Genomic DNA, 24173 nt, shown 5'->3' on the forward strand with positions numbered 1-24173 from the left:
TGTTTGGAAACTCCTGGATGCCCAAGCGGAAGTTTGCTGCAGGGCTGGGGCCTTCATGGCAAACCTCTGCTAGAGCAGTGCAGAAGGGAAATGTGGGATCGAAGTCCCTACACAGAGTCCCTACTGGGGCACCACTTAGTGGAGCTGTGAGCAGTGGGTCAAAGTCCTCCAGACCCCAGAAGAGTAAATCCACGGACAGCTTGCACTGTGCAACTGGAAAAGCCACAGATACTCATCGCCAGCCCATGAAAGCATCCAGGAGAGAGGCTGTACCCTGCAAAGTCATAGAGGCAGAGTTGTCCAAGACCATGGGAACCCACCTCTTGCATCAGCGTGACCTGGATGTGAGACATGGAGTCAAAGGAGATCATTTTGGAGCTTTAAAATTTACTGTACCACTGGATTTCAGACTTGCATGGGGTCTTTAGTGTTTGGACAAACGGAGGCAAGATGGCGCAGTTCCGGGTTCTTCACTGTCAACTTTCCGGCACCCGGGAAAGACACCGGTAGACTGCGCAGGCACAACCCGACCTCCCACGGAGAGAAACCGGAACCCGCCTAGCCACGCCTACTTCCCCGCCCCCGACCCGCCTATGTCCCACCCACTGCCCGCCCACTCCCGCCCAGGACATAAAAGCCGATCCCGGAGGGCGCGCGGAGCGAACTTCCTCAGCACTTCCTCCTACGCGGGACCCAGGAACCTCGCCCGAGAACGCCAGAGCAACTTCGTGGGCCTCCACCGCCAGAGGCCGGTGAACCTCGCCCCTCCCTCACATTGGTTTGTAAATAAAGTTTTTTTTGCCTTGCCTACTTGCCTTTTCTCTGGCATTTGCTCTGGGGGTCGCATTAAAGCAAATCATTTAGGGCCTTCAATTTGGCCAATTTCTCCCATTTGGAATGGCTGTATTTACCCAATACCTGTAACCCCATTGTATCTAGGAAGTAACTAGCTTTCTTTGGATTTTACAGGATCATAGGTGGAAGCGCATTGTCTTGTCTCAGATGAGACTTTGGACTATGGACTTTTTGGTTAATGCTGAAATGAATTAAGATTTTGGGTGACTGTTGGGAAGGCATGATTGGTTTTGAAGTGTGAGGACATAAGATTTGGAGGGACTGGTGAAGAATGATATGGTTTGGCTGTGTCTTCATTCGAATCTCAACTTGCATTGTATCTCAGAGAATTCCCACATGTTGTGGATGGGACCCAGGGAGAGGTAATTGAACTATGGGGTCCAGTCTTTCCCATGCTATTCTCGTGATAGTGAGTAAGTCTCATGAGATCTGATAGGTTTATCAGGAGTTTCTGCTTTTGCTTCGTCTTCATTGTCTCTTGCCGCCACCATGTATGAAGTGTTTTTCACCCCCTGCCATGATTCTGAGGTCTCCCCAGCCATGTGGAACTATAAGTCCAATTAAACTTATTTTTCTTCCCAGTCCCAGGTATGTATTTATCAGCAGCATCAAAACAAACTAATATATCCTGTCTCAAAAAAAAAATTGTCCCTGATTTCTTAAAGTGTGCTAAAATACACATAACAAAATTTATTATCGTAACCATTTTTAAAGTTTATAGTTTGGTAGTATCAAATAAATTCATAATTTTATGAATTTACCACAGTCTGTATAATTTCATCCTTAAAAAATGAAACTCTACACCCATTCAACAATAATTTCTTATTCCATTTTACCCCAGTCCCATCATTTTCCTTTCTGTCTCTATGAATTTGACTACATTAAGTGTCTCATATATGTGGAATCATACAGTATTTATTATTTTGTGCCTGAGTTTTTTTGCTTAGTCTAATGCCCTCCAGATTTATCCATGTTGTCATAAATGTCAAGATTTCATTTATTTTCAAAACTCATTAAGTTTCCATTGATGGTATATACCACCTTTTATTTATCCATTCATCTGTTAGTGCAGTGGTCCCCAATCTTTCTGGCACCAGGGACCAGTTTTGTGGAAGACAGTTTTTCCATGGACAGAGGGGATGGTTTCAGGATGAAATTTTTCCACCTCAGATCATCAAATTATCGGGCATGAATTAGGTTCTCATAAGGAGCCTGCAACCTGGATAACTTACATGTGCAGTTCACCATAAGGTTTGTGCTCCTATGAGAATCTAATGCTGCTATGCTGCTACTGATGTGACAGGAGGCAGAGCTCATGTGGTAATGCTTACTTGCCTGCTGCAAACCTCCTGCTGTGTGGCCTGGTTCCTAATAGGCCACTGACCAGTATTGGTCTGTGGTGCAGGGGATGGGGACTCCTGTGTTAGTGGACATTTGAGCTGCTTAGACTTTTTAGCTATTATGAATAATGGTGCTATGAACATAGGTGTACAAATATCTTCCAGACTCTGCTTTGCATTCCTTTTGGCTATACATCTAGAAGCAGAATTTCTGGGTCATATGGTAATTCTATTTTTAACATTTTGGGAACCACACTATTTTCCACAGCAGCTGTGCCTTTTCACATTTACACCAATACTGCTCAATGGTTCCAGCCTTTGCACATTTTCCCCAACACTCATTTTCTGTTTTCTTGATATTAGCCATCCTAATGTGTGAGATGGCATCTCATTGTGGTTTTCAATTTCATTTCCCTAATGATTTGTGATGCTGAGCATCTTTTCATGTACTTATTGGAAATTTGTATATCTCATTTGGAGAATATACCTTTTTGAGGAATATATCATATTCTTTGGAGATTTATCATTTGTGTATCTTCTTTGGAAAAAGTCCTTTGTCCATTTTTGCATTGGATTGTTTGTGATTTTGGTTGAGCTTCAGGAGTTCTCAATATATTCTGGATATTAATCTCTTATCAGATATATTATTTGCAAATATGTTCTCCCATTATGTGGTTTGCTTTTTCATTCTGTTGATATTTTCTTATAATGTACAATTTTTTAAAAAATGTATGAAGTCCAATTTGTATTTTTGTTGTTGTTGTCTGTACCTTCAGTGTCATATTCAAGAAAATGTTGACAAATCAAATGTCACAGAGTTTTTGGCCTCTGTTTTCTTGTAATAGTTTTATACTTTTATGTTTATATTTAGTTCTTTAATGTATTTTTGTTTTATTTTTGCATATGACATTAGGTAAAAGTCCAGATTCATTCTTATGCATGTGGATATCCAGTTTTCCCATCACCATTTCTTGAAAAGTCTGTCCTTTCCCCCATTGAATAGTTGTGGCACCCTTGTCAGAAATCATTGGACCATATAGATGAGAATTTATTTGGGGGCTCTCTATTCTATTCCATTGGTTTATATGCCTGTTTTTATGCTAGTACCACAATATTTTCAATACAGTAGCTTTGTAGTAAGTTTTGAAATCTGAAAGTATGAGTCCTAGAGTTTTGTTCTTTTTTTCATGCTTGTTTTGGCTGTTCAGTGTCCCTTGACATAGCATATAAATTTTAGAAAGCATTTTTTTTTTATTTCTGCAGAAAATGTCACTGAGATTTTAGTAGAGATTGCATTAAATTTGTAAATTACATTGGGTAGTATTGGCATCTTAAGTCTACAATCTATGAACATGGAATGTGTTTCCATTTATTTATGTGTTATTTAATTTATTTCAGCATGGTTTTGTAGTTTTCAGTGCACAAAGCTTTCACCTCCTCTGTTAATTTCTAAATATTTATTTCAATGTTATTTTAAGCAAAATTGTTTTTCAATTTTCTTTTCAGATTGTTCATTGTTAGTGTCTAGAAATGCTACTGATTTTTGTGTGTCCACTTGGCATGCTGCTACTTGCTAAATTCATTTATTAATAATAACACCTTTTTAGTGGAGCATTTAGTTTTTTCTACATAGACACTTACATCATCTGAGAACAAGATAATTTTTCTTCATTCTTTCCAACTTCTTTACCTTTTATTTCTTTCTCTTGCCTAGTGTCTCTGGATGAGACTTCCAGAATTATGTTGAAAAGAAGGGGCAAATGCAAGCATTCCTGCTTATTCCCTATCTTATAGGAAAAGTTTTTATTCCTTCATCATTAAGCATGATGTTCACTGTGGGGTTTTTTTATTGTGAGCTTTTATTATGTGAAGATAATTTTCCTTCATTCCTAATTTGTTGAGTGTTTTTTTAATCATGAAAGAATGTTAAATTTTGTTGAATTCTTTGTCTTCATTGATTTAAAAGATCATGTATGTTTTTTACTTCATTTTGTTAATGTGGCATATTACACTGATTAATTTCTATATGGTAAACTATTATTGTATTCCAGGAATAAATCCCACTTAGTCATGGTGTATAATCCTTTTAATATACTTTTGAATATTTCTGCCTTTCCAAATTTTGGGAAAAGTTTGAGAATTGACATTACTTCTTCTTTAAATGTTTGACAGGATTCACAAATAAAGTCAGCAAGTCCAGGGCTTTTATTTATTGGGAGATTTTTTTCTGATTCAAACTCTTTATTAATTATAGCTCTATCTATTTAGATTTCCTATTTCTTCGTGATTTAGTCTTGTTTGGTTTTGTGTTTCTAGGAATTTATTCATTTCATCTATGTTATCCAACTTGTTGCTGTACATTGTTTGTAGTATAAACCGTTTTTTAGACCAGGCGCAGTGGCTCAATCCTGTAATCCCAGCACTTTGGGAGGCCGAGACGGGCGGATCACGAGGTCAGGAGATCGAGACCATCCTGGCTAATACGGTGAAACCCCGTCTCTACTAAAAAAATACAAAAAAACTAGCCGGGCGAGGTGGTGGGCGTCTCTAGTCCCAGCTACTCCGGGAGGCTGAGGCAGGAGAATGGCATGAACCCGGGAGGCGGGGCTTGCAGTGAGCCAAGATCGCACCACTGCACTCCAGCCTGGGCAACAAAGCGAGACTCCATCTCAAAAACAAGACAAAACAAAACAAAAAACCTTTTTTTATTTGTATAGAATCATTAATACTGTCCCTACTTACTTCCTTTTTTTTTTTTTTTTTTTTTTGAGACGGAGTCTCCCTCTGTCACCCAGGTTGGAGTGCAGTGGCCGGATCTCAGCTCACTGCAAGCTCCGCCTCCCAGGTTTACGCCATTCTCCTGCCTCAGCATCCCAAGTAGCTCGGACTACAGGCGCCCGCCACCTCGCCCGGCTAGTTTTTTTGTATTTTTTAGTGGAGACGGGGTTTCACCGTGTTAGCCAGGATGGTCTAGATCTCCTGACCTCATGATCCGCCCATCTCGGCCTCCCAAAGTGCTGGGATTACAGGCTTCAGCCACCGCGCCCGGCTTTTTTTTTTTTTTTTTTTTTTTTTTGTAATTTGCATCTTTGTTTTTCTTACTCTATACTGCTAAAGGTTTGTCAGAGTTCTTAAACTTTTCAAAGAACCAACTTTTGGTTTTATAGATTTTCTCCATTTTTGATTTTCGATTTCTTTGTTTCTGTCTAATCTTTATTATTTCCTCCCTCCTGCTAGCTCTGGGTTTAGTTTGTGTGTTTTTTAGTTCCTCACTTTGCAAAAGCTAGGTTGTTATTCGAAATTTCTTTCTTTTAATATAACCATTTTTAGAAATAAATTTCCCCTTTAGCAATGGTTTTGTTGTGTTACAAAGGTTTTGGTATGTTATATTTTCACTTTTATTCATCTCTAACTATTTTATAATTTCCTTCAGTACTTTTTCTTTTATCCATTGGTAGGTTAAAAGTGTGCTAATTTCCACAATTTTGCAGATTTTTCAGTTTACTTCTGTTATTGATTTTTAACTTCATCCCTTTGTGGTTAGAGAAGATACATGGCATAATGTATATATTTTTTAAATCTATTGAGACTTAATTTGTGGCCTAACATATCATTTATCTTGAAAAGTGGCTCACTCACATACCTTAAGAAGAATGTGCATGTTATTGTTATTAGGTAGTGTTTTGTAAATGTCTGTTAGATCTAATTTGTTTATTGTGTTGTCTTTTTTTGTTTTTACTGCTCTTCTGTCCAGTTGTTGTATTTATTAGCGAAAGTGGGGTATTGATGTCTCCCCCAACTATTATTGTAGAACTGTTCATTTCTGTCTTCAATTTTGTAAATTTTTCCTTTACATATTTTGATGACCTGGTATTAGGCTTGTAAATGTTTGTAATTGTTATATTTTCTTGCTCTATTGAACCATTGGTTAAGATATATTGTTCTTTTTTGTCTGTTATTATTTTTTAATTTAAAATCTATTTTCTCTGCTATTCATATAGCCACTTTACTATCTTATAATGTGCTTTTGTGTCTCAATACCTTTTTCCCCATTCAGAGCATATATTGCTCAAAAGCAGGAAATATGTGTGTGCTTGAAGAGAAAATAAAGGGAGTTTCCAGTGAGCTGGACTAAACTACTCAAAATGTCTTGAGAATGTCATCTCATATGAGGTGACAGATTTTTATAGTGGGTGCCTGTTGCCTGTGAAAATACTCCAAAAGATTTTTATTGCAATAAAAAGCAATTTTATTTTGCTCATGACTTTGTAGGTCAAGAAGTAGACTTTTCTGGATCCAGAGAAGTCATTCATATGATAGATCACTCTCTTAAAAGGCAAAATGGTACTGACTGTTATCTGAGGACTCAGCAGGACTTCAGTCTGGAACCACCAGTTCTTCTCTATGTGGGCTTCTCCATGGGATTGCTTGGTCTTCCTCACAGCATGGTGGCTGGTTTTCAAGAGTGATTGTTCTAAGAAACAGGTCGTGGAAGCTGTCAGTTTCATAAGGCCTAAGCACAGAAACAGATACAGGGTCACTTTTATAGTTTTCTGTTCGATTAAAGCAATTGCAGAACATATACAAAATCAAAAGGGAAAGGACATAAATCCTCTACATCTCCATGGTTAGGTTGAAATGTTAAATGAAAAAAAAAAAGTGTGTCATTCCTACTTGACTGTCAAGAATGTTTATATTTTAAGACTCTGTTTGGTTTACTGCATCTAACGTAGTACCTTAAGTTGTCATTGTTAAAGTCAATTTAAAGTTAAATTGAACAATTATTTTATATGACTCAATATTTGAGGGAAAATGTGAAAGACGTTTTTCCAAAATTGAAAGAGAATAAACTGGATAGGGTCTTTGAAAAAAAAAAAAAAAAGAAAAGAAAAGAAAGGAATAAAAAAATGGCTACTCCATAGGCAGAGCAGCAGCTTAGGTCACTGGTTGCCCATTTTTGTGGTTATTTCTTGATTATATGCTAAATAAGGAGTGGATTTTTCATGAGTTTTCTGGGAAAGAAGTGAGCAATTACCAGAACTGGGGGCTTCTCCTTTTTTAGACCATATAGGGTAACTTCCTGATATTACCATGGTATTTGTAAACTGTCATGGCACTGGTGGGAGTGTCTCTTAGTATGCTAATGCATTATAATTAGTAGTGAGGAATAATAAGCAGTGAGGAAGACCAGAGGTCACTCTCATTGCCATCTCGGTTTTGGTGGGTTTGGGCCGGCTTCTTTACCACAGCCTGTTTTATCAGCAAGGTCTTTATGACCTGTATCTTGTGCTGACCTCCTGTCTCATCCCGTGACTAAGAATGCCTTACCCTTCTGGGAATGCAGCCCACTAGTTCTCAGCCTTATTTTACCCAGCCCCTATTCAAGATGGAGCTGCTCTTGTTCAAATGCACTTATGAAAAAAATATAGCCATAAATTAAGAATATTTACAAATAGTAGGGCAGTCACTACTAAAGCCATGATTGGGAAGAAAATTTAGTTACTTCTGTGGCATACAACAATTTTACATAACAATTATAATTATTAATAACATACACTAAGTCATATTAAAATTACAGAAGTTTCCCATGTTTTTGGAACATACACTGATAACACATTTACACAAAGAGAGCCCAAAGAAAGCCTAGCAACACTTTATATTTGACAATGTTTTCTGCATAGTTTTTATACCAAATTGGCTTATGATTTCATAAGTCAAATTTCACCATTGCATTAGTGCATTATTGATGTCAAATTCAATTCTTAACAAAACCTTAGAGACAAATTTATCCAATTTTAGTGTCTGACCATAGTAAGATTTTTGTTAACCTTTTAAAATGCTTTACAAATTTTTGTCAAAAAGTAGATCAGTGCTATAAGAAATATCTTTTGTGCTTTTTTTTTACACCAAAGATTACTAAAGTCATGTGAACTAACAGGGATTACGCCTTTTACCCTTCTGATAAAATATTTGTTTTAGCTTTTATTATTTTAAAGTTTTCATATGAACATCACACACACAACACATACATAGAGACAGAAGATCCAGTAGTTGTAAAATTTTTCATTTGCCAATTTCTTAATAGGATTACTGGCCTTAGGGTGGAGCCCTTGGAGGAACAGGGTCAGGAAAGCCTAGCAGGCACAGCTGGAAGGCAAAACAGATCCCCAAAATGTAAGGGTCCCATTTTTATACCAAATCCTGGATTCCCCAAAAATAAACCCTATGGAACAAGACAGTGCAATGATTTTATCATGCATTTTATTGCAAAGCAACCGAAAGCCAATCAGCCCATTCTGTGATTAGCACATCTCCTATGGGAGTTTTATATCTCAGTGGAGGGTACATGACATTTTCGTACCTTCCAGGTGGCCAAGAGCATGCTTCTCTGATCTAAATGTGAAAACAGCAGAGTATCCTCCCATAACTACAATTAGCTATGCTCAAAGTGTATTTTCTACAGTTATTACACAGCAAAACTCTCATAATGCAAAGTAATTTCTGATACTCCCCAAAGTCAAAAACATCAGATAACGCAATGCAAAACAGAAAAGAACCTTCGATTTTGAGATGGATCTATCCATTTCTAACTCCTGTGGTTTCATGAGGAAAACAGAGGTTTTCCCAAAATGGGGTCTGTGGCGCCTCATCTGTTTTTCCCAAGGAAGTTGGCAGAACTTGAATATCCACTTTTAATTAAGCTGACTTCTAACCACAGTGCTCTTAAAAAAAAAAAAAAAAAAATCCTTTTAAATCTCTTATTACTTGACTTTAGCCACGCCAAATGGCTGATATTTCTGGCTTTTGAACTCTACCAAAAGCAACCTCACAGGTAAAACCAATAAGCCTTAACTAAAGTGATGGCTTACCAGGAGTGTACAAGGTATTTTCAAAGAGGTGGAAAGCAGTTTTTACAAGTTCTTTTCTGCAGGATGGTTGTCCTGAAGAGTCAAGGAGACCCGAAGTGGATAGCTCCTTCCTGCAGCTGGTAGTCCCTCTCATCTGTTCAAGTCTGGCCAGGTCCAGGGTTTTTATGGGCTCAGAAGGGAGGTAGTGCATGCTGACTGGTTCATGGGCAGCCATGGGAGGGCCTGGGAAAAGCACACGTTCTCACTCCAGGCCAGAGACTCCCCCTGGAACTGACATCCCAGCACCCAGGCTTCAGGTCATCCCTGGCTTGAAGGTGGAGTTTCACCAGGGACCCCCCTATTTCAACCCAGGAGTCTTCTGCCTCCTGCCATCATCAACATGCTATCCATGGTGCCCAAGCTGTTCATGTGGAGGACCACCTTCAGGTCTGCACTGAGTTGCCCTCAGCCTCTCCTCAGCCTTCCTCCCGTGTTTGTCAGGATCCAAAGTCCTGAGAAGACCAAGACAGCAGGGGCCTGGCCTGTCAGCACCATCCTGAGTGCACACACGCCCAGCTGGGTCACAACACTGGCCAGGCTCGGCCACAACTTTGCTCTGCCCCAGAGCAGGTGCCAGGAGCTGGGAGAGGCCAGGGAGTGGGAGCAGGCACTTTTAAGCCTGAGGGGGCAGGGGCTTCCTGGGTCTCTAAGAGTACAGAGATGCCTGGGTCCAGAGCCATGGCTGGGTGGCTGCAGCTGTGCCTGGGAGTATGGGGCTTCCATCCACAAACTCAGTAGGGGGCAGGGCCCCTGCCATTCCCGGCCACCCACTAGCTCTACAGAGCCCATAGCCCTGAGCTTGCCTCCCCCACTGCAGTTGGTGTCCCCGCAGCAGCTGCTCTAGAGGGGCCACTGCTGCTATCACAGTGATCCTGTACTTGCCTACTCCTGTCACCTACAGCCATCAGCAAACAGTACAAGGCAGATTAATCCAAAGAGAATAGTGGTTAATATGCCATAATGCCAAATCCATTCTTAACCGAGAGGAAGTTTGCTGAGAGGGTACTCCAACCCCTCTAAATCTTAGGAAGGACTCTAACCATCCTAAGTTGGACCTCAAACCCAAGTTCGCTCAAGCATCCTAGCCTTTTTATAAAGAGGGTCCTTTAACCTACTCTTTCTTAGGAGAGACTCTAACTCCCCTAAGTTGGGCCTCTAACCCAATCCCATTTTTTACTTGGGTACCCCACCACCTTCCTAAAGTCAGCCAATTGGTGCTGCAGTCTATATCTTTGGGTCAGGGGTCACTCCAGTACGGTTCCTTCTGGCTTCACCAGAAAGGGGTCCCGATCCGGACTCTAAGAGAAGGTTTGTGGATTTTACACAAGAAATAATTTAGAGCAAGTTCATAAAGCGATAGCAAGTTTATTAAGAAAATAAGCAATAAAAGAATGGCTACTCCATTGGCAGAGCAGCTTGAGCTGCTCAACCAAGGATATTTATTGTTACCTCATAATTATATGCTAAACAAGGGATGAAGTATTCATTTTTTTAGGTTTTCTATTAGTATTTCTACTTTGTGCATCTTTAACTTTCTCCACATCTTTTTTTAGTTCTTCAAACATCTTTAAGATAGTTTGACATCACTGTCTAGTAGACATGCCATGAGGTCTTTTTAAAACAGTTTCTATTGATTTAGTTTTATTTTTCCATTGAATGGGTTACACTTTTCTGGGGTTTATTTTATGTCTTGTAATTAAAAACAACAACAACAACAAAAAAAAAACTTGACATTTGAAGCTAATAACAGTAACTTTGGAAATCAGATTCTCCCGCTTTCCCAGGGTTTACTGTTTTTGTTATCATTATTGTTTTTGTATCATAATTGTTGTAGCCTGTCTCTGCCAGTGATCAGCCTGAGAATAAACTTAAGGTCCTGGTAGGTCCTTTCTGAGTCTGCACCTTTCCCTGAGAATACATGATCACTTCCTAATTTTTCCCACATACGCAATTGTTTTTTAATGTTTTACTCTTTTATGTCTGGCTTCTAAAAGTGGAAGAGAAAAATGAAGGGAGGAAAAAGATACCACCCCTTTAAGTCCCCTGAAAGTCACATCAACCAATGGTGGGAAGGTAGGCAAAGTGGACTTGTAGTAATGGGAGGAGGAGCAAATCAAGGGCTTCCCACCTCTTTGTCTGCACCTCGGTGATCAGCAATTAGAGCACAGATCCCCAATATTTGGAAGATAGGGTCCTTTTGTGCCCACCTTGGCATCTGTAAACTGTGTGTAGGTTGCTCTAGGAACACATGCACAGTTGCCTGCTGTGAATCTGCCTGCAGTGGGAAATGGGTGTCTGAGAGCTGAAATTCACTAAAATTAACTACAATTTACCATCCAAGCCTTTCTCTGGAAGTTTCAAGCCTTTAATAGACTCCAGATTTCCAAAATAGTTACATCGGACAGATTCTGCCAGTGCAATTATTGCCTAGGTGGAGAGACAGAGTCCATAAGCTTCCTCTTCTGTCATCTTCTTTACCTTAACTTTTAAAGAAATAGACTTATTACATATAATTTATAATATCCAGAATTGTTTGCTTTTCTATGGCTAACTTACTAAAAAAACCATTATCTGCTGCATATAATAAGTTCAATATAACACCTGATTTGGCACTTATACTATTGCATTGTATTAAATGAATTTGTGTCATTTAATAATAGTTTCAGCTTAAAGATGAGCATTTGTATAAGGTTTTCAATTGTAGAGATAATCAATAGTGCCTTTGTCTTTCAATACTGTCTTTATCTAATACTGTGGCCATGATAAAAATATGTCTGTAGAAATTAAGTTGAGATATAATACCACCTGGAAAATAATTATTAGTTAATTATCAACTTCTAAATGTGTTTCCTTTTAATATTCACATACGGAAGTCTATAATTGCTGTCATTGTGCCACAAATGCACATATTTTTTAAAAATCAGTTTCAAAATAAGACACAGATGGCCTTTGTTCCATAAAATCTCTGGTTTCTTTCTCCTTCACTGACCACATAGTCAATAAGCATGAATCACAAAACTGAGACTTAACATTTCCTTTAATTAGCCTGGGGTAATAATAAATCAAGGATGCATTTCTGGAGATGGCAAACTTCACAGATACAATGTTTTGGGGAGCAGATAGACATCTGTTTCATGGGATAATGTTGCTAATGGTGATCAGTTACACATTAATGCATAATTTGCACTCATTTTTTATGGGTCAAACCCTCATTAGGTTAACCCCCATTTTTTGTTACTGAAGTTCAGGCTGTTTTAATGTGATGAATGCATAACTCTCAGGATTTATTCAGGTCAGATGTAAGTGTTGCAATAATTGTTCCACCTCAGCTTCCTGATAGATCTGAAGCAGTGTACAGTCAATTGATTCCAACTCTTGAGCACATCCTGACCATAATATAAATATGCACTTTCTTTTTGAGTAGCTTGTATAAAAATATTTTTGGATAAACATATTGGCTTCATTTAGATTATTCTTCAATAAGATTTCTGAAGAATAGAAACTATGACAGAGATCACAAATCTCCCAAATTAAGGTGGGGGTCACTATTGAGGTTTCTCTGGAAGAAATTCAGAATCAAAATGTCTTTGAGGCTTTACTTTAGGTGGTGTAAGAATAAGGAATAACAGCCATATTGAGATGGAAGACAAGGAGAAACATCAAAGAAGAAACAGGTATAAGAATTTTTCTATTGAAATGTTGTGGCATATGATTGTGGACTCCCTCTGATGACCCCTGCAGTCTTCAATAGAATTAACCTCAACAAAATTATTTCATAAATTTGGTAGAAATGCTCTGTGTATAAATCAGTGGATAGGCCTAAATCTTGGAACAGAATAGGAGCAGAAGCAAAACAGCAGGAGATGGGGCCAAAGGACCACAGAAAAACTACCCTATAGACTACGGCAATGAACTTGGAGTATGTTCCAAAAGCAGGTAGGATTTATCATAATCTCTGCATGAGACTCCAGTCAGATTTATAAGTAAGTGTTTAACATTTGTTTAAATAAAACTGTAAGGAAATGACACATAGAATGCATAAACTTTTAGTGGTAGAGAGACACAGAGCCCTATTAAGAAAAATTTCCTTGAATAAAGTATCGTCTGGTTGAGACTTTAAATATGAAAAGGGAATACTGTAGTGGAGGATATGTGGAGAGTGCTGACATACTCCAAAGAAAGTGGTTTCTGCTAGTCAGACATGGTGGCTCATGCCTGTAATCCCAGCACTTTGGGAGGCTGAGGCAGGTAGATCATTTGGGGTCAGGAGTTCAAGACCAGTCTGACCAACATGGTGAAATCCTGTCTCCACTAAAAATACAAAAATTAGGTGGGCATAGTAGCAGGTGCCTATAATCCCAGCTACTTGGGAGGCTGAGGCAGGAGCATCGCTTGAACCTGGGAGGCGGAACCTGCAGTGAGCAGAGATCACGCCACTGCACTCCCACCTGGGTAACAGAGCAAGACACTATCTCAAAAAAAAAAAAAAAAAAAAGTTTACGCAAAGCCCAGGTAGAAGAGAAAATATTCCATATTTAAAGAACAGAAATGACTTCTGATTTACCAGAATTATAGAATATGAATAGAAGAATATGAATGTAGAATTGTAGAATATGAAATATAGTATGTTGAGAAATAAAGTAGAGAAATATACAAGAGTCAGACCTTTAAAGGCCTTCTACTCTGTACTGAGTTGGGATTTGATCTTGAAGAAAATAAAGAGTTATTAAAGGATTTTCAAAAGGGAATTAACAATATTAGCAGTATCACAATTACACCCACAAAAATGGGCCCTGGTTCAATGCTTCTTCTAACTATGACTCTCCTCATAGGGCAAGAAGTCCAAAGGGCCAAGGGCCCAGGCCCACCTGGAGCTCATGCCCACCCTTCTATAGCACTCTCTGTGTATATAGTTACCCAGGACACCATACCTAGATAATCCCAAACTGCTTCCACGGTCTGTGTGGCCTCTTCCTGGGTCTGTCCCTTTAAGGGCAGATCTCAACTGTGGGCTCACCAATAGGCTGAAGTAAAGGGCCCTGAACAGCTGTTTTGGGAAGGATGATCATGGGCAATAATTGGACATAAAGGTTGGAGTGTCTATGTATACATGCCTGAGGCCCCTGGGAGCAGTGAATGGAGCTTGAGGGTAGAGATGCTATATTAGTCAGGATTCTCCAGAGAGACAGAATCAATAAGACAGATGATGATACATACATACATACATACATACATACATACATAGATGAGAGGGGGTTATAAGGGGAATTGGCTCTTGAGATTATGAATACTGAGTTCCATGACAGGTCCTCCGTAAGCTGGAGACTCTGGGGTGCTGGTGGCATGGTTCAGTCCAAGTACAAACTCCTTAGTACCAGAGAAGTTGAATGTGTAATTCTCAGTCCAAGGCCACAGGATTGAGAATCTTGTGGGGATGAGTGGTACATCGTGGAATCCAAAGAAAGACCAGAGAGCCTGGATTTCTGATGTCCAAGGGTAGAGGAAGAAAGGTTTACCAGCTCTGTTTTTCCTTTTTTTTTCTCTCTCTCTTTATCTGGGACTCCAGTCAATTGGATGGTTTCTGCCCACAATGAGGGTAGATCTCCCCGACTCAATCCACTGACTCATACACCAATCTCTTCTGGAAACATTCTCACAGACACAGATATAATGCTTTAGCAGTTCTCTAGGTATTCTTTAATATGGTCAATTTGACACCTAAAATTATCCATCACAGAAGCCATGCACTTCCATTTATGCTCTTGCCTGAGCCTTACTGATTTTAGAACCGGGTCTGATAATTGCATTTGTGCTTTAGAAGGATCACGCCGGCCATATCACAGAGACTGAAATGGAGGGAAAAAAGACTAGCAAAAGCATAACATTTAATAATCCGTCAAAATATTTTAAGAAAGAGTGGGTATGGCCTAATCCAGAGTTGTGATAGTAAAAATGGAGACGATACGGTAGAATTTGATGTTTGATTATTGTGAAGGCTGAGATGGAGTAAATAAACTGAAGATGACATCCAGATTTTCAATTCTTACAACTGGGTTAATTGCACCATATTTTATTTCAATAAATACAATAAGAGACATAATAGTTTACCAGCAGATTGTATTGAATTCAGTTTGTATGCACTTATAATTCCTGTGGGAATTAAGATGGAGATGCCCAATACGGCATGGATTTTATGATATAAAAAGCTATGTACTGGAGGAATAAACGTAGAACTTACTAGCATATAGATAGTAACTGAAGTTCTTGGGTTGAATGAGATCACCTAAGGAGTGATAGGTGAGAAGAGAAGAGAACTGAGGACAGATTTCAAGAGTAAAGCAAGAATTTAAGGGATAAAAATTTGCAAAGGGCTCCATTATTGAGTGTATTGCCAAGAAAGTTAATTAAATAAGCTGAATAAAATGAGTCAATAAAATTAAATGCAGTTTGTGCGTTAATAGTCAATACTACCTCCTAATCCTGGAAGTATAGCCTGCAAAGATTTTCAGCAATTTAAAAATAATGTTTAATTATATACAATACATAAGCCAATGCAAGTAACTCACCTTTTACAAATAATATTCTGTAAATGGGTGTCTTTAGGGGTCATAGAAATTTGCCTTATTTGTTAATTATAATTGAAGCTGAAGATGCTTGGTTATATGCACTATTGTAGAATGTTTTTATTTAATTACATTAAAATTAATTTAATTGACATACTCTTCATTGAGTAGCATATGTCAGAGATCATGTTGAGAACATTTTACATAATCCCATTTAATCCTTATGAAAAACTTATAAAATAGCTACTGCTTTTCACCTTTTATGAAGGAACAAGCTAGAGTTTAGAGAAATGAAGTAACTTGGTCAATATCACAGAGCTCACAAATGACAGAGTTAGGGTTTGAACTTGGGCTGATTAGTATCAAACATGTTAACATAAATATAGTTTGGTATCAGAAAAGGAAGTAAAAAATAAGTATATTCTTAGCAGTTGATTTGAATTATCATAATTTATTCTAATAAATAATTTTAGGACATCTGCATATTGACTTTCTTATCATGTGTTCAGTACTTTAAAGAAAGAATCAACTTTGAATTATCTATTTTTGCTACATGATAAGTAACTAGAATGGAATCAGTTTTAATTGAAATATTTAAATATCAGTTTATCCTGACACAATATCCAATTCTTGACACCTACATTATTCAAGTTATATATAAAAAAAAAATCTTAGTAACTTGAAATTGAGAAAAACAATTTGAATATGTGAAAATTTCTAAATAAAGAATATTTAAAATTCAGTTTATTAATTAGATCATATCTAACACATAATTATAATTTTTTAAGTCAGGGTCTCACTCTATTGCCTGGAATGGTGCAGTGGCATGGCTCCCCATAGCTTTGAACTTCTGAGCTCAAATAATATTACTACCTCAGGTTCCCAAGCTCCTAGGATTACTGGTATGTACCACTTTGCCTTGCTAATTGTTTTATTTATTGTAGAGACGGGGTCTCACTATGTTTTCCAGATAGGTCTTTAATTCCTGGTCTCAAGTGATCATCTCACCTCAGCCTCCTGAACAGCTGGGATTATAGGCATCAGCCATTGTGCCTGGCTACTAATTTTTAACATCATGGACAGATTAATTCTAGGTAAAGTGACTTAAGTAAAGTAAAATAAAATATATAAAGTAAAATAACTTTAGCTATCTATTGATGACTACCATGCAAAGTGACACTAAGGACTTGAAAAATTTTCATTTAAACCTCTTAAAATTATATGTACACTATAAATTTGTTTAACAAGTTTTTTTCTTTTAGCATAAAAGTAAATTTTAGCATCATTCCTATTCAAATCATTATATATTCCTAATTAGTGAGGTATAGCTAATGAAATATGGCATTATTCTTAATTACTATAATCTATAAATATTTCCATATGCTATATTAAGTGTAAAGATGAACTATCTAAATGAGTTTTAGTTAGTCACATTATATGACTGGCAAGTCAAAGTTAGGTGTCAACACTGAGGAATGTAAACTGATGGACAATGTCAATAAAGACCTTCAGGAGTCAACCAATAGAAACTTAGGCAAGAAATAAAGCGTTCAGAAGTGGAAAGAGAGGGAAATATTTACTTTCAGGAAATCAATTCAAAGAGATGTTCCATCTTTTTATAAATACATATAAAACAACTAATTTTTTAAAGATTGATGTATGTGCATACATACTAGAAAAAGAAAACAGGAGATAGCAAAAGAGGGAGAAAGACACTTTTGTGAGGTAAACAAACAGGTAAATCTATCATTTATAAGTATTGATTTTAATAAACATTTTAAACTTTTCATGACTATGGTCTATTTTTCAATAACCATTATCATCAATAATGAAATTTTATCAAGTCAGGAACTCCCAAAATATACTTTATCCTATTTGTTACTCTTTTATTGAGCTTATTTCTCTACTTTTAGATTTATCATATCGTTAGTGACTTCATTTCATTTATATATTTTAATATTTTAAGATTCACTAAGATATAGAAAGAATTAGTAGCATTAGGATTGTCAAGTTGTCAACAGACTAAAAGAAATAGATGCATGTTGCCCTGCCTTGAATTATGTGATCTTATGATAACCCTATACTCACAATTACCTATTCATTGAGCTTTTAATGGGTTAATTGCTAAACCACACCTCAGAACTTTTCTCTCATTTAATCATTCATTCAAAATACTTGAGATCATCTCCTATGTATCAGACACTATATTTTTTGTGCTTAGAGTGCATAAATAAACAACATAGTCCTTTATCACATTGAACGGATACTCGATGGGGAAAAAGTAAACACGAGTGATTGCAATGTGATTTGTTAACCATCTCATAAATGTATGCCCAGGTGCTGTGAAAGCAAAGGAAAGAACTGACTTTTGAATTACCCTATCACACCTGGGAAATTTTCTCAGAAGAGGCTGATTACTTTTGAGGTGAGTCCCAAAGTCCATGAAGAAGTTTCTTCAACAGAAAAGAGGGGTCAGAACATTCCCTTAAGAAAACATGGCAGGTAGAAGGACGAAGCATTTGCATTTCTCTGATGGCGAGTGATGACGAGCATTTTTTCATGTGTCTGTTGGCTGTATGGATGTCTTCTTTTGAGCAATGTCTGTTCATATCCTTTCCCCACTTTTTGATGGGGTTGTTTGTTTTTTTCTTGTATATCTGTTTGAGTTCTTTGTAGATTCTGGATATTAGCCCTTTGTCAGATGAGTAGGTTGCAAAAATTTTCTCCCATTCTGTAGGTTGCCTGTTCACTCTGATGGTAGTTTCTTTTGCTGTGCAAAAGCTCTTTAGTTTAATTAGATCCCATTGCGATACCATCTCACACCAGTTAGAATGGCAATCATTAAGAAGTCAGGAAACAATAGATGTTGGAGAGGATGTGGAGAAATAGGAGCACTTTTACACTGTTGGTGGGATTGTAAACTAGTTCAACCATTATGGTAAACAGTATGGCGATTCCTCAAGGATCTAGAACTAGATGTACCATATGACCCAGCCATCCCACTAATGGGTATATACCCAAAGGATTATAAATTACTCTACTACAAAGACACATGCACACGTATGTTTATTGCGGCACTATTCACAATAGCAAAGACTTGGAATCAACCCAAATGTCCATCTGTGACAGACTGGATTAAGAAAATGTGGCATATATACACCATGGAATACTATGCAGCCATCAAAAAGGATGAGTTTGCGTCCTTTGTAGGGACATGGATGCAGCTGGAAACCACCATTCTTAGCAAACTATCACAAGAAGAGAAAACCAAACACCGCATGTTCTCACTCATAGGTGGGAACTGAACAATGAGATCACTTGGACTCGGGAAGGGGAACATCACACACTGGGGCCTATCATGGGGAGGGGGGAGGAGGGAGGGATTGCATTGGGGAGTTATACATGATATAAACGTTATGCACATGTACCCTAGAACTTAAAGTATAATAAAAAATAAAATAAATAAATAAATAAATAAATAATAAATAATAAATAAATAAAGAAGTAGGTAAATATGTCTGTGGACATGAGGGGTGATCTATGACAAACAGTTAAGTGGAAATTGTAGAACAAAGTGTATCATTTTATATTATTTTTATTAAAATATAAGCAACAACAACAACAAAATAAATAAAAAAAAAAAGAAGGACGAAGCATTAAGTTAACATCAGGACTCCAAAAACTGGATATTAATTAGAATGGCTTAAGTAGAGATTGCATATGGGACAGTAGAACACAGAGCAAGAAAATGAGTCAAGAGATTTGATTAGTTCAGTAAAGACATTTGAAAATTATCCTAAAATCTAGAAACAACAGAAAAATTTTTAAAATTTTGTATAATTAATCTAACTGGAATCTTGACATGAATAGTCTCGCAGTATGTGCTTTGACAAGAGATTCAGCCATCAGATAAGGACACAAATGAATATGCTCTTTCAATAACCTATGTGAGAAAGGTGGACCCAAAGTATGGTAGTTGTAGTGGTGACAGACTTAGAAGGAAATAGGAGTAAAAGATTGCATGTAGAGAGATGATTAAAGGGCCTCTGACTGACATAGGTAGACATAAGAATTCATTGATATTGAGGTTACAGGTGTAAAATAAAGGTAGAAAATATCTTTGGCATAGTATCCGACGGACTGTGCCTTTGAAATATCAAGATATTAGTGACCAACAAATTAAGTAGGATACTCAGACCTGAATCTCAAGAGAAAGGTAGAGACAAACATCTCAGAAAAGCAGCATTATATAAGTGATAGGATTTGGCTGAAGTCATCCAAGGAGACCAGGAAGAGTGAGAACAGATGCAAGGACAGTCTCATATTATTTTACTCAGAGGAGGAAACTTTATGAAAATTAAATTTCAGATGTTTTAGAGGATATAAATTCATTTCTTTTCCAAATTTAAAGAATTCAGATCCACACATTAAGCTGTCTATCTATCTATCTATCTATCTATCTATCTATCTATCTAGAGAGAGAGTCTCACTCTGTCGCCCAGGTTGGAATACAGTGGCACAATCTCAGCTCACCTCTGCCTCACGGGTTCAAGTGATTCTTCTGACTTACCCTTCCAAGTAGATGGGACTACAGGTGCATGCCACCACGCCCAGCTATTTTTTTTTTTTTTCATATTTTTAGTAAAGATGGAGTTTTACCATGTTGGCCAGGCTGGTTTCGAACTTCTAACCTCAGGTGATCCGCCCATCGTGGCCTCTCAAAGTGCTGGGATTACAGGCATGAAACACTGCCCCTCACTGTAAAATCATCTTTTAATCTAGTCTTCACATCATGTGCAGAGCCAGGTTCATCTTGAAGTTAATGAAATTTACTTGCATAGGCTCCTTCCAAAGCCCAGAAAAGGGCCACCAATGTGTTCACAGTCATGTGACTTTTTAAAAGTTTGCAAAAGATATTTTAACTGCAGTTGGTTAAGAACACTGTCTTTTTTGCTATTCAACTCCTCCTCTTGTTAGATGGCACAGCACACCTTTGGGCCTTTGGGGATATAGTTAAGGAGAAGTTAAGTTGGAGGTACATTTAGTTTGAGTTTAGTGGGAAATATTGATGAGATTCAGTCACTTCTGTTCATAACTAAACAACTATTACCTGTTTCAGCATAGGAATGACTTCTAGAAATACTCTTCTACCCACTGACCTAAAGTGCTGCAGTAATGAAATCCCATTATGATATGAGCAGGTCCTATGACACTCCAACCCATGAGTTGGGGAACGGAATCTGTTTGTAAAATGTTAGGAACCAGAATGCGTGTAAAATTCACCTAAATCATACTCATATATTGGAAAAAAAACCCTTAAAGTCTTTCCCAATTTTCAAAAACAATTCTAGAAATTGCATGATAGTTTCAGTAATAAGCTATAATACTAAAAGGAATGCTAATAACTTGTAAAAATATATTTTGATCAAATATGCTAGAGAAAAACATTTTTTCTTCTCTTTTATAGAAAGATATGATACAAACCATTGTAATATGAAGAGTTGATCAAAGAGCATGCAGCCAAATATGGGGCAAAGGTTAGGATGGCTAGAAGGGGGCATTGTAATTCAGTAAATACCATACAAATTTTCTGGATTTCTGTGATGTTAGTGGTTTCCACTAACATTTTAAAATGAATGTTTATGTTTATTTTCTCATTTTAGATAAATACTCACTTGTATACTTAATTGAACATTTATAATTTTACATTAATTTGTTAAAAAGAACCTCAAATTGTATAAATTCCTGTCTCAGTAAAACCTAGTTTTTCCCTGATAATGTTCTTGTCACTGCCATAGAGAAAGAAAAATAGTTAGAAAATATTTCTTTAATATGCACTATACTATTGTTGAAAAAATAGAGAAAACATTATTGAATACTATTTATATTCATTAAAATTATATCTAGATGCTTAACTGATAGTTGAGCTTTTTAAAATTATGTTTAGTCTACCACTTAACATCATGATAGATAACACTTTAAAACATCATTGTCATACAACAAATTTACATCAATTTTGGAATGTTATAATCTATACATCATTGACTTAAAGACATGTAGGTCTATTTTACACTTTTTGAACAACTATTGTCTACTGCTCTGGCAAAGTACATAGTTTAGTAGTACAGTGTATATTTCTTTTATTCCTTAAACAGAGAGAATATGTTTGTGTTGAATTTAAAGTTCTTGAAAAAATGATTATGTATTTTTAAAAATTGTCCATGTACTATGGTAGCTGCAAAAAAAATTTAGTTTTTGTTTTATTCCACAAGAATATCATACTGACCTACAAAATTACAGCTAGACCCACTCTTAGGTATCTTTGGAGCACAAAAGTGCCAAAAATCCATAAAAATTACTGTTCTAATAAGTTAAGCATATGCCCTGTAGGTACTGATATTTAGAGATGAATAAGAGAAAACAAAATTCTAAAATGTCAATTGTGCAGTTTGGGCTAACCTGAAGCATTTCAAAATTGCAAAATACTCACAGGCAGACAATAGGAGAAGCTTTGCATTCATAGTAGAATGGAAGGGATGGATTTCTGAAAGCTAATCACTTTTACAAAATTGTTACATATATGGAGTGAATTAGACACACACATTTTTCTTTTGGAGTCATTTATAGCCTTATTTATCAGGATCAACATTTTGAACTGTATATTTATAACTTTTAAATTTTCCTTCTCTCTAATATGGGAATTTATAGTCCTTAAAGAAGGGAATAAGTAAATTTTCCATATTATCTAAATCTAGAAATGCATGCCGGATTACTTTCACAGATATGTTTTCAGTATCTAAACTAAGTATACATGTTTAGCTCTTCATAAAAAATACACAAGGAGGAATTTCAGTGATATTTCTTCAGTGTGATCATGTGTATGATATGCAATTGACTTCGTTTCACACTACCTCTATCTTTCTTAAGTTCTCTCTCTTTATTCTCCTCTAACATTTCATTAAAATAGCCATTTGGACTTACATAAAAATCAACACATCCAATGACAGAGAGAAATATGAGTAACAGTTGACCATATCCAGTGTAGAGGTAGATAAGTGTGATATCTTCTCTCACCTATCATATGTATCACCGTCCACACACTTATAACAAAAGACAGGTTAACAAGAGAAAGGCATAAAACATTTATTTAATCAAAGTTTTACATGGCACAGGAGACTTCAGATATGAAAACTCAAAGATTCAGCAGAAACTGAATTAGGTTTCAATTTTCTTTATAATAATTATATGCTTGTTAGAAGAAGAATGGACAGCTGTGGAGAAATGTGAGTGGACAAAAGAGTATTATATTAGTCCATGTTCATGCAGCTGATAAAGACATAACCGAGACTAGGCAGTTTACAAGGGAAAATGGTTTAATGGAGAACCTACAGTTACACGTGGCTGGGAAAGACTCACAATCATGGCAGAAGGTGAAAAGTACATCTCATATGGCAGCAGATAAGAGAAGGAGGCTTATGCAGGAAAATTCCCCCTTAAAATAACCATCAGATCTCATGAAACTTACTATCATGAGAACAGCACAGGAAAGATCTGTCCCCATAATTCAATTACCTCCCATCCAGCCCCTCCCACAACACATGAGAATTCAAGATGAGATTTCGGTGCAGACAGAGCCAAACCATATCATTCTGCCCCCAGCTCCTCCCAAATCTTATGTCCTCACATTTTAAAACCAGTCATGCCTTCCCAACAGTCCCCCAAAATCTTAACTCATTTCAGCATTAATTCAAAAGTCCACAGTCCAAAGTTTCATTTGAGACAAGGCAAGTCCCGTCTACCTTTGAACCTGTAGAATCAAAAGCAAGTTAGTTACTTCCTAGATACAATTGGGGTACAGGCATTGGACAAATACAACCATTCGAAATGGGGGAAATTTTTCAAAACAAAGGGGTTACAGGCCTCATGCAAGTCCAAAATCCAGCAAGGCAGTCAAATCTTAGAGCTCCAAAATGATCTCCTTTGACTCCATGTCTCACATCCAGGCCATGCTAATGCAAGAGGTGATCTCCCATGGTCTTGGGCAGCTCTGCCCCTGTGGCTTTGCAGGGTACAGCCTCCCTCCTGGCTGCTTTCACAGACTGGCATTGAGTGTCTGTGGCTTTTCCAGTTGCACGGTGCAAGCTGCCGGTGGATCTACCAGTCTAGGGTCTAGAGGACTGTGAACCTCTGCTCAAAGCTCCACTAGGCGGTGCCCCAGTAGGAACTCTGTGTTGGACTTCAATCCCACATGTCTCTTCTGTACTGCTCTAGCAGAGGTTCTCTATGAGATCCCCGCCCCTGCTATAAACTTCTGCCTGGGCATCCGGGGGTTTCCATACATCCTCTGAAATCTAGGCAGAGGTTCCCAAACCTCAGTTCTTGACTTCTGTGTACCTGCAGGCTCAACACCACATGGAAGCTGCCAAGACTTGGGGTTTCCACCCTGTGAAGCAGTAGCTTGAGTTGTACTTTGGCTGGAGTACAGCTTTTTAGTCACGGCTAGAGCA

The sequence above is a fragment of the Trachypithecus francoisi genome, unplaced genomic scaffold (genome assembly GCF_009764315.1).
Source record: "Trachypithecus francoisi isolate TF-2019V2 unplaced genomic scaffold, Tfra_2.0 Lachesis_group18, whole genome shotgun sequence".
In the NCBI taxonomy this organism is placed as follows: Eukaryota; Metazoa; Chordata; class Mammalia; order Primates; family Cercopithecidae; genus Trachypithecus; species Trachypithecus francoisi.